This window comes from Gigantopelta aegis, chromosome 3 (assembly GCF_016097555.1).
Source record: "Gigantopelta aegis isolate Gae_Host chromosome 3, Gae_host_genome, whole genome shotgun sequence".
In the NCBI taxonomy this organism is placed as follows: Eukaryota; Metazoa; Mollusca; class Gastropoda; order Neomphalida; family Peltospiridae; genus Gigantopelta; species Gigantopelta aegis.
The window spans coordinates 34496236-34508131 of NC_054701.1; positions in this window are offsets into that span (position 1 = coordinate 34496236).

Here is an 11896-nt window from a genome sequence, read left to right on the forward strand (position 1 = left end):
CAGACGCTACGCGTTCTCAAGCAAGGAACTTCGTGCCTTGCTTACTAGTTATAATGCATTTATATTAAAACAAAAAATAGTGCCCCTCCAGGATTTTGGTCAGGGTACGGCCCTGAAACGTTGTTAAATGTCCTATCATTTTAAAACACTGGTTGGAATTTAATGTGAAATTTAAATGAAATTTGGGTGAAAATGTAGGTAAATTAACTATGGTACTAGCGCTAGTTTGAAATGATTTGTATTAGTGTTTTATGGCTGTCATGGTCCAGAATGTCAGAAAATCTTAAAAACTTCAGACTCTGGTGTAACCCCCACCGACACGGATAACCGCTTCAATACATCTTCTCATGCCCACTGGACCAGACGTTGGATCTGACGTTGTGGGATCGCCATTCATGTTGCGATGCCGCTGACAATTCTGCTAAATTTTGGACTGGAGGATCTCTCTGACGTACTCTTCGACCCAGAATGTCCCATAAGTTCTCAATCGGGTTGAGGTCGGAGCTTCGTGCCGGCCAAGGAATAGTAGTGATTGAAATCCATTACTGCACGTGTTCGATGGGGTCTAGCATTTGTCATCCATAAACACTGATCTCTTGGCCAAAGCATAGTCTCACTACACAGATGTCATCTGCCATTGAAACCCATGTTAAATTGCCCAACTGCAAACGAAGATTGCCAATAGAACGGGTTCTCGTTGGCACTAACAACATACACCATTGCGAACATATACTACTCAAAAGAATTTAAGGGTCAAAAATTTATAACCAAATAAGTTTCAGAGTGTATTAGATTGATGATGTAAACTACACCAAAAATTTAATTTATTGTTCCACATTTACAAAAAACACACAAATAAACGTCACTGTATACAAGAAAGTCACATGACATGCTGTCAAAGTTGAAGGTTGTCAAACATGGATTTTACACATTAGAACATTCGTTTAATAGTGTGTGAATCCACCCCTGGCGCGAATACACTCGACACATCGTTGCCTCATGCTGTTGATCAGACGTCTGAAGAACTCTTAGGGAATGGCCTGCCACTCTGCCATAAGAAGTTGACCCAGATCATGAAGGTTGGCCGGAGGGGCATGGTTATCCCGAACTCTCCTGCCTAATTCGTCCCAGGCGTCCTCTATTGGGGCCAAGTCAGGCGAATATGCTGGCCAATCCATCCTGGCGATACCTTGTTGTCTGAGAAAGTCCGTTACCACCCTGGCGCGGTGGGGTCTGGCATTGTCATCCTGCAGAACTGCCCCGCCGCCAATCTGCTGAAGGCCTGGGAGAACCAACGGCCGGATAATCTCATTCAGATAGCGGATTCCATTCAGATTGCCATCCACCACATAGAGGGGGTCCTGTGGTGGATAGAGATGCCGCCCCACACCATGACGCTGCCACCACCGAACCGGTGACGTTGTCTAACGTTAACGTCAGCGAAGCGCTCCCCAGGACGTCTGTAGACACGAACCCTACCGTCGTTGAACTGGAGACTAAACCTGGACTCATCAGTGAACATCCCTCGACCCCACTGAACACGTTGCCACCGCAGATGAAGTGTGCACCAGTGACGTCTGGCCGTTCTGTGACGTGGTAGGAGTGGTGGTCGAACAGCCTGGCGACGGCAGCGTAGATTATTGGCTCTCAGACGATTGCGTATGGTTTGATCAGACACTCGTGTTCCAGTCGCAGTCCGCAGATTGTCACGTAATCGGCGTGCAGTGGTTGTGCGTTGACGTAGAGCCATATTGGTGATGTAGCGGTCCTCTCTATTTGTAGTGCTTCGGGGTCTTCCCGAACGTGGACGATTTCGAACAGAATTCGTTGCTTGGTACAGTTGCCACAGTCGGCCAACGACACTCTGACTGACACCAAGTCTCAGCGCAACATTTCTTTGCGTATTGCCATCCTGAAGCCAAGCAATAGCCCTTCCTCGATCTTCGATAGTCAGTTGACGTCGTACCATTGTCGAATTTGGAGTATGCACCGTACACGAACGCAAGCTCCAATTATACGGAAATTCAGCATTGGGAACATGGAATACACATGCAAAGCGTGCAAATGAAGAGCTTTGTGAAAAAGCAAGTTATGGGCACTTAGCAGACCTTTCGCTTTCGCCCTAATTTACGTGCAAATGTAAGCATGTTTTCGCCATTAGAACTAGTCGACAGTGTCAATGACAGTGGATTTTAATTCATTTATGGGTTGCTTAGACCCACTTTCGTCAAAATGAAGCAATACCATGCGTGACATTATGGTCTAGCTAATATAATTGACATTCAGAAAATAATGTCGAAAAAATCGTCTGACCCTTAAATTCTTTTGAGTATACATTATATAAGCATTTATTTTCACTCCAAAATTGAGAACATTTCCGTCTCAGCTTTTTGCTATATGACCGCATCTGGCTGTAGTACCAGTCCGAGCAGGTAGTTCATTAACCGATTGACTCCGTTTGTCTCTTGCGCTATACACCCATGTCCCAAAAGGTCGATGCACAATATTACAAAATAACATGGGCAAAATACAGCCCGAAGGCTTACAATTAAACATACATATTGTTTTAATTATTCACCATTTCCTAGAAGTGAATATGTGAACCATAACATGTGTCACAATTAGGAACTATAGTGGATCGTGTTGAATGAACTCTCACCCGGAAGTGATCTGTGTAGTCAGACCCATGGTTGTCAAAGTGAATAACGACAACGGTTTTCAGGATGTCCCTCTGATATCTTGGCCCATTAAGATTGCCTCCAACAGTAACCAGACCCAACTTGCAATCATGCGAAACGCATCCGCACACCGTCACAGAACCACCGTCAAATGGAATGGTTTTCTGGATGTTGTTGACGGCATAGGCGGTATTTGGTTGCCTCCAGACACGAGTTCTTCCATCAGTCATGTGCAGAAGTACGCGGCTTTCATCAGACCAATGAATCTTTCTTCAGGATGCAAGATTCCATCTGTGGCGTACCTGACACCATGCTAAACGTGTTGCTTTGTGTGCTGGTGTCAGAAGAGGACGTTTGATGGGCCTCCTAGCTATGTACCCAGCGGTCTTGAGCCAATTTCTTACGGTCCTTGTTGACATGGCGCTGTTTGGAATCCAGTTATCTCTCAAGATCTTGCTACTGGAAAAAGAGAAACGTCGAACAAGTCTTAACAACGCCCTGTCTTCTCGTGGAAATGTTATTCGAGGTCGTCCTGGACGGTTCCTGTCCTTAACTTCATTGGTTTGTTGGTGTTTTCGACTAGTCGACTAATTACAATATGATTCCAACCCAACTGACGCCCAATTTTCCTGCATGACAATCCCGCATTATTAATTCCAGTTATCTGCCATCTAGTGACAATGGACAGTTTTCGATGAACCATTAGACGCTTATTAAGCACAAAAGGAAAATTATTTTCCGAAAACAAGCATAAAACGTAAATAGACAAAAACTCGGTTTTCTCACGTGTGAGGGTAGTTTTCTGCATGTGCTATTTGTGCAGGTTCTTGACTCGCAAGGACAACGAAGCGAAAGTATGGAGCGTGGGAAGGGACATGATTTTTACAGAATTAATATTGCCTGGCTACCACCCATAATAATAATTTGGTAACTATAAATTGGGTGGTGCTTAATTAATTTTCAGGTGTATATATTTTGCATTTATTTTCACGCCAAAATTTATCTTAGGGCTTTTTTTTTTGTTCTGTTCTTTTTATTTTTTTATTATTATTTGTTTGTTTTGAACGGGGTTTTGAGGGGGTTGTTTTGTTTGTTTTGATTTTTCGCCGCATCTGGCTGTAGTATCAGTCCGAACAGTACCTTGTGGTGCAGGAACCGATTCATATCGGCCGCCAATTCCGTTGTACACCCATGTCCCAAAGCGTCAATGTACAATATTACAAAATAGCATGGGCAAAATCCAGCCAGAGGGTTTACAATTTCAAAATTACAAATCTGTCGTGTTCCCATTACAGTATGCTGCACGTTTTCATCTTGACGTCCAATAGACGATGATAAGATTAAAAATCAATGTGCTCTAGTGGCGTCGTTAAATAAAACAATTTTTGTACTTTACCTTTTCGTCTGCTCTCATGCATTCTGTAACTTGTTCTGTTTTATTCTATTGTCAATGAGTTTTATAACTGTTTAACACGTTTTCTGTTCTCGTCATTGAATTATGTAAGTGCTATTTTGATCTGTTCTTTTCTCGTTTTTTTTATTTTGTAACTATTTTGTTATTTTATGTCATGTCATGTCATGTCATGTCATGTTATGTTATGTTATGTTATTTTCTCACGGATTTCTGTGACGGTTTTGTTTTGTGCTGTTTTGATTGTTGAATTCTATTATTATTTCTTGTTACCTTCTGAATGAATTCCGTAACTGGTTTGTTTTGGTGTTTTCCTTTGTTTGGATTTGTTTTGTTTTTGTTATCTTGAATTGTGTAACTATTCTGTTGTTCTATTATCGTTGTATTATGTAACGGTTTTGTTATCTAGGGTCCTGTTCTCATTTATGTAACTGTTTTGTTACCCATTAATACAGCATTGATATCTCAATATTGAATGCTGTAATAATTCGTTTTTGTTTTCTTCTGTTCTGTTCTTCTCCTCGTTGATTTCTGTGACTGCATATTTATCTGAATGACAAAACCGTTACTGCAATCAGAAATCGCTTCTGTGCATACAGAAAAGACAAATAGATGTTTGCATAAAGTCAATACTTCTATCATAAAGTACTGTTCATAAGTGCCACTCCACAGGACAACAGGACTACCTTCCTAATCCAGCTGCAGGACTGGTTTGATAAATAAAAATATGCACAAGACATAACTCTGTGAGTATATACATGTATATAAACAACCGTATGAGGTGACCCGCAGTCAATCACTGACAAAATAGTGATGGTATCAGCTCAATCTAATTAAAATTAGCTCCACTATTACATGTGGATCTAACACCAGCCAGTTGGAGCTCATGTCCACCAATCAAAACCGTACTTGCAGAATCATGCCAGTGATTTAAAAAAAAAATTGAAAACATTCCGAATTATCCTGAGGGTATACGACATGTTTCGTGTGAATTACGAATGCCTTAAAACATGTTTTATTTTATAAAATAAATAATTTGTAATGTAAAAGTGAAGACTGATTTAGTTTTTAGTTTGTTTAATAAATAAATAATTTTTAATGTAAAATTGAAGACTGATAAGCCATCCCGTACGTATTGGTATGGTTCGCTGTACTGCGGCCACTAAAATAGACTCGCCCGATATTTTTAGAATTTGTATGCTCCCAAATAACGTTATAAAAGGCGAAGTGTGATTGGTCAATATTTAAATTATTATTTACAGACGAAATGTTACTTGGAGATTGGAGACTACGCAGTGTTGTTAGCAATCTGATTAAAATTAGTTCTACTGGTCTAAATAAGGCATTCGTAATTCACATGAAACATGTTGTATACCCTCAGAATAATTCGGAATGTTTTCAAATTATTTTCAAATCACTGGCATGATTCTGCAAGTAAGGTTTTGATTGGTGGACATGAGCTCCAACTGGCTGCTGTTAGATCCACATGTAATAGTGGATCTAATTTTAATTAGATTGGTATCAGGTGTTCATTAAATATGAGTATATATCATTTTCTGTTCTCATTGTTGACATTTCTGTTACTGTTGTGTTTTGTTCTGTTTTCTTTATAAAACGTTATAACAGTAACGTTCTCTTCTTGTTATTGAATTCATTAAATATTTTCTTCTTTAGTGTTTTGGTGTGTTGTTGAATTCTCTAACATTTTTTTCTGTTCTGCAATAGTTTGTTATGTTTTGTTCTGTTCTTATTACTAAATTATCTTCCGTTTTCTCTTCTTGTTCAGTAACTATTTTCTTGTTTACTGTTCTGTACTACTGTTGAATTATCTAACAGGTTACTATTAGTATTGAATTATTATATTTTTATGTTTTGTAATTTAGTTCTGTTGCACTCATATTTCGTTATCATGATTAAATTATATAACTGTTGTATGTTGATTTGTTCTGTTCCCATACAGTTGTGTAACAATTAATATCTTCTGTTCTGTCCTCTTTACCGAATTTTGTCTACTGTTTTGTTTGTCTGCAATGTGTCTTGTTCTGTTCTCTTTATTCTGTTAGTTATCTTTTCCATTTTGACTTTGTTCTCATTATTGATTTCTCTGTTTGATTTGTTCTCTTCTGTTCTACTCTCATTGTGGAGTTCTACGACTGTTATATTGTTCTGTTTCCATTGAATACTCCAGGGTTGTTTTCTCTGTTCTATTCTCGTTGAGCTATTTATCTGTCTATTTATTATTGAATGTTGTAGTTGTTTTATTTGTTCTCTTCAGTTCTGTTATTATTATTGAATTCTATAACAATTTGTATAGTCTTTTATGTTCTCGTTATTGAATCTGTAGTAGATAGATTTATCGTTTTTCTGTACTTATTATTGAAAAATTAATTTGTTTCTTCTTTTTGTTATTGTGATTATTCAATTCTATAATTGGCTCATTTGTTAACTTAATGTGCTTATATCCTTTTCTCAGTGGATTTTATTCATATTTGTTTTGTAATCTGTTCTATTTATATTACTGAACTGTTATTTTGTGTTCTGTTATTTTCTTATTACTGAATTTTGTAACTATTTGTTTTGTATTTTCTTTTCTGTATTTTTCCCAATCCAATCCAATATTTATTTACATGCTCATATACCACGAAGGTTTCAAGCATGTCTGTCCTGGGCATAATCTCTGGCCTTTGCCAGTGACTAAGTCCAGGACAGAAAAGGGTGGGGGATAAGTTTGAAGTGGGCAGATTTTGGAATAAGCATTTAGTTGTGTCCAGCGACTGCGCGGACCGACTAGTAGACACCGAAAATGGGCCGTGTTCTGACTGGCTGAATTTCGATTCCTTCGGGTCTAACTAGAAAAGCTAAAGTCTACGGAGAATAACTGCTCCTAACATCATGTCCGGACTAAGAATTTAAACCCAAAAATAAGTTTGACTGCTCGGCCAAAAAGGTTTTAAGGTGATTTGAGCAATTGAACGGGCGCCAAAGTAAATTGCGTTGGACTATTTATAAAAAAATAAACATAAAGGTTTTGAAGCTCGATCGAAAATTTTTAAAGTCCAACTAAGCCCAAAAAGGAGGATACCTGTCCTAGGTAAGGTTGTACTACTTCGGGGAGCTTGGAGTGTCTCGGAGCGACGGCAGCTTCTCACTGATCTGCTGTAGATGTTGGACCACCTTGGAATAGTCGGGGCCGCAGACCGCTTGTAACATCCTGTGGATCGATCTATTGTCGAGTTCCGTAAACAGGATGCACTGTCTGTAGGTCTGGTCCCTTCGGTGCGTAACGACTATTCCCTTGGTTTCATTGAAGATCCTGGAGTGAAGCTCGTAACTGCTGCCGTCCTTCAAGGTCTTCCAGTGGTGGTTAGAAAATCCTCCCCGAAGTAGTTGTGGTTTCTGCGTGTCCCCCTGTAAGTACTGGTGGAGATGACGGCGAGGTCCACTGATGGCAATGGTCCATTCGTCGTCAACAGGGGGAGAGGATTCCGGTGGCGGCTTGGTCTTGGCTGGCTGGGTGGTCGGTGATGTTGCCTTCCTTTTTGTCGCCGGAACAACAAGTCCAAGTGGCGACTCGACGGGAGCGGTCGTAATTGACCGCTTCACCGGAGTCGTCGTCATTGGGGTGGAGGTTGAAGTCGGTGGTGGCACACTCGTCCGTTTGAATCTCACGATTTCTTGGGTGGTGTACGGCCGTTCCGGGGATGCAGATTCCATAAGTGGTTGCGTCCTCTCCGGAGGACTCGGTGGGGGCGGTGTCACAGGAGGGAGCGCCACTGGCGGTTGAGCCACCAGCTTTGTCCCCCCCCTGGGCCTTCCCTGGCACCGGTTTCTTCCTTCTTCTTCCTCTTCCAGTCCCCCCTTTCCGTTTCTGTGGAGGCGGGTCACCATATACCAAAGTCACGGTCGCCCGTGACCCGGTATACGTGACCCGGAACTCCAACATCGGGCCGAAGCTGGCAATCAGTACCCCCAGGTGGGGGGGCATCTCGAGAGCGCACGTTGACACGTCCACCTTCATCGAAGGACAGCTGGAGAAAAAGTGTGTATTTTTCCCGTTGAATTCCATAACTGATCCATTTTCTTTTTAAACTCATTATTGCATTTGTTTGCTGTGTTTGTTCTGTTTTGTTCTTATTTTTGAATCATATAATTGTTGTTTTGTTAATTTTTCTATTCTGTTTTGTTTATTTAATTTGCGACTATCTTTATATATTATTTTTTGTCTGCGGTAATTTGTTCTTATTAATGAATTAACAGTTTTTTATATTCTATTTTTGTTGTTGAATTCTGTGAAGAGTTTTGTTATCTTCTATTCTGTTAAATTCTGTAGCTGTTTTATCTTCTGTATTCTGAAATTGTTTCTTTTGTTATCTTCTGTTCTACTCTATTCTGTTATAATTGATTTCTGTAATTATTCCTTTACTTTTTGTTATCTTCTGTTCTGTTCTATCATCATTATTCGATTATACAACTATTTGTTTTACTCTCTCCGTGTTTTGTTCCATTGTAGCTCAGTTCTGTTCCATTCTTATTTTCTGGTGTGTTCCATTTTCGTTCATTTGCTAAAACTGTTTTCTTGTGTTCTGTTCCCTTTGTTGAGTTACATAACTGTTCCTTTTGTTCTCAATAAATTCTGTAACCATTCTTTAACTTTTTTTTATCTTGTATCTATTCTCAGTAAATTCTGTCATTGTTTTATTACCTTCTGTTCTGTTTTCAATTATTGCATTATGTAATTTTTGTTAATTTATATAATTCAATAATGAGAACAGAAATTAACAAGACAAAACGAGACAAAACAAAGTGTTCAATAGTAATATAGTAATTAACTATATTTATTTTCTGTTCTGTTGATTCTGTTTGATTTTTCTCGTTCCAACCAGAGAAACACAACTGGTAAAAGGCCGTGGTATGTGCTTTCCTGTCTGTGGGAAAGTGCACATTCGAATTCCCATGCTGCATTAGGACAATGTAGCGGGTTTCTTCTGCTGACTACGAATCGGAATTACCAAATGTTTGACATCCAATAGCCGAAGAAGAATTAATTAATGTTCTCTAGTGGTGTCGTTAAACAAAACAAACTTTATTTGTTGTTGAATTATGTTAAGTGTGTTGCTGTCTTCTGTCCTGTTATGATTACTTAATTCTCTAACTGTTTTATCATCTGTTTTTGTTTTTCCTCATTGATTTCTGTAATTGTTTTGTTATATTTATTGTCATGTATTCTTTTCTCTTTATTGGATTCCTTTATTTCTTTGTTATCGTCTGTTCTATTATTATTACTCAATTATGTAACTAATTATTTTTTCTTCAAACATTGATTTTTAACTGGGTTTTTTTTTTTTTTTTTTTTTTTTTTTTGGGGGGGGGGGGGGGGGGGTTGTTTTGTTAAGTTATCTTTGTCAAATTACACAACGACTGTATGTTGTTTTGTCTTTTGTTCTTAATAAGTTCTGTAACATTTTAAAATTTTCTGTTCTGTTGTGCTCGATGCATTCTGTCATTGCTTTGTTATTTTCGGTTCTGTTTTCACTTCCCCTGCGCGTGCTGTAACCTCACCGTGGTGCAGGGGTGTAACATTCTCTTTGAGAATGGCCAATACAGCACAAATTGAAGTTTAGAGTAAAATTCGGTGTCCGTAAAATTCTGTGATATTTGTATTTGTATTTTTGCACAGTTCTTTACACTGTTTTTGTTTAAACCTTGAATTTTTATATTGATGTTGATCATCACTTTATTTATTTGCATTACCATAGTTTGACACCCAATAGCCGATGTATTTTTCGTGCTGGGGTGTCGTTAAACATTCATTCATTCATTCATTCATTCTGTTTTCACTTAACCGGCCTCGGTGGCGTCGTGGTTAGGCCATCGGTCTACAGGCTGGTAGGTAATGGGTTCGGATCCCAGTCGAGGTATGGGATTTCTAATCCAGATACCGACTCCAAACCCTGAGTGAGTGCTCCGCAAGACTCAATGGGTAGGTGTAAACCACTTGCACCGACCAGTGATCCATAACTGGTTCAACAAAGGTCATGGTTTGTGCTGTCCTGCCTGTGGGAAGCTTAAATAAAATATCCCTTGCTGCTAATCGGAAAGAGTAGCCCATGTAGTGGCGACAGCGGGTTTTCTCTCCAAATCTGTGTGGTCCTTAACCATATGTCTGACGCCATATAACCGTAAATAAAATGTGTTGAGTGCGTCGTTAAATAAAACATTTCTTTCTTTCTTTTGTTTTCACTTATTGAAATTCTTTTTTTTTCTATTGTTTATTTTGTCTTGTTCTTTTTTTTGTTCTTTGTTTGTGTTTGTTGTGGGCTTTTTGTTTTGTTTCCTTCTTTGTTGTGGTTGTTGTGTTTTTGTTTTTTTTCTAATCTTATTATTGATTTTGATTTAATCATTACTCTTTTTGTGATGGTACGCCTCTTCGCATCTTTCTGTTCTCAGTGATATCTGTTACTGCATACTTTGTTTTGTCTGATTTTGTCTTGTTAATTTGTTCTCATTTTTGAGTATGTAACAGTTGGTTGCTTCTCTAATTGTTTCTCTTTTGTTTTTCTTTATATTATTATTATTATTATTATTATTATTATTATTATTATTATTATTATGATGATGATGATATTGATGATGATGATGATGAAGATTATTATTATTATTATTTTTTTTTTTTTATTTTTTTTTTTAAATTTGGACCGTGTTTGTTATTTTCTATTCAATTATTGGTTTCTCCTACTGCGTGTTCCGTCTCATCATCTTCTGTTTCATTATTTTCTCATCATTGATTTTCGTGATAGTTTATACTGTTTAGTGTTCATGATTTATTTTTGTTAGTTTATGCTATTTGTTTTGTTTTTGTTTTGTTTTGTTTCGTGTGGGTTTTGTTGTTATTGTTGTTGGTTTCGTATTGATTTTTATCATTTGTTTTTGTTTAATATTTGTCCACTTATCTTTTATATATGAATTTGGATTTAATGGTAGTAGTAAAGATGAAACATGGTATCCGTTATAAATGTTACTGTTTTGCCTTAATCTTCGTCAGTTAGTATTGCTTTATTGTTTAACTAACTGTTCCTTGTTGTTGTTGTTGTTTATGTGAATTACAAAATTAGATATATGTTTTGGTTGGTAGTTTTGTTTTGCTTTTTTATTAATGGGGTCTTGGTTGGTTTATTCGAATAATTACATATCGTGTCGACAGATATCAAGGCTCAAATGAACGGCTAGTTTGCTATGGTGATAGAAATCAAATAAATCATTTATGTACAGGGTTTACGAGTCTTCTTAATGTACTGCTATACTTTTTTGTTTTAATTGTAATAATTTAGTTTTTTTAGTATTTCTAATTTTGTTTGCAGAGATTAAAAAATGTTTTCCTAAAATTAAATTTACAGTAATTAATGAAATGGTGGATTAATGTGCAGGCATGTTATAGTCATTAGGGTTTCATAAGATTAAGGTGTGTTTTTTTTTTACATGGACTTCAAACAATTAAAATATTCTTTTTTTGATATATGTCCTCAGGTATGTAAAATAAGATTCTGCAGACAAACTTTAAATACGATACTGTATGATAATACTGAACACAGAATGATAGAAATAAAAGAACATATTCAGTTGCTACAAATCTAAATGAAAAACATGTTTCGTTGTTTGTTGTTTTGTTGTTTTTAATTCGCTGCAAAAAACAAACACTACACACGTTTCCAAGATTTCGTGAAATTTGTATATCTCCGCAGAGATATAAACTACATTGAATAAAAAATATGCGTGTTTACAAGACATTTCTGAATATGTCTGTGTTCTA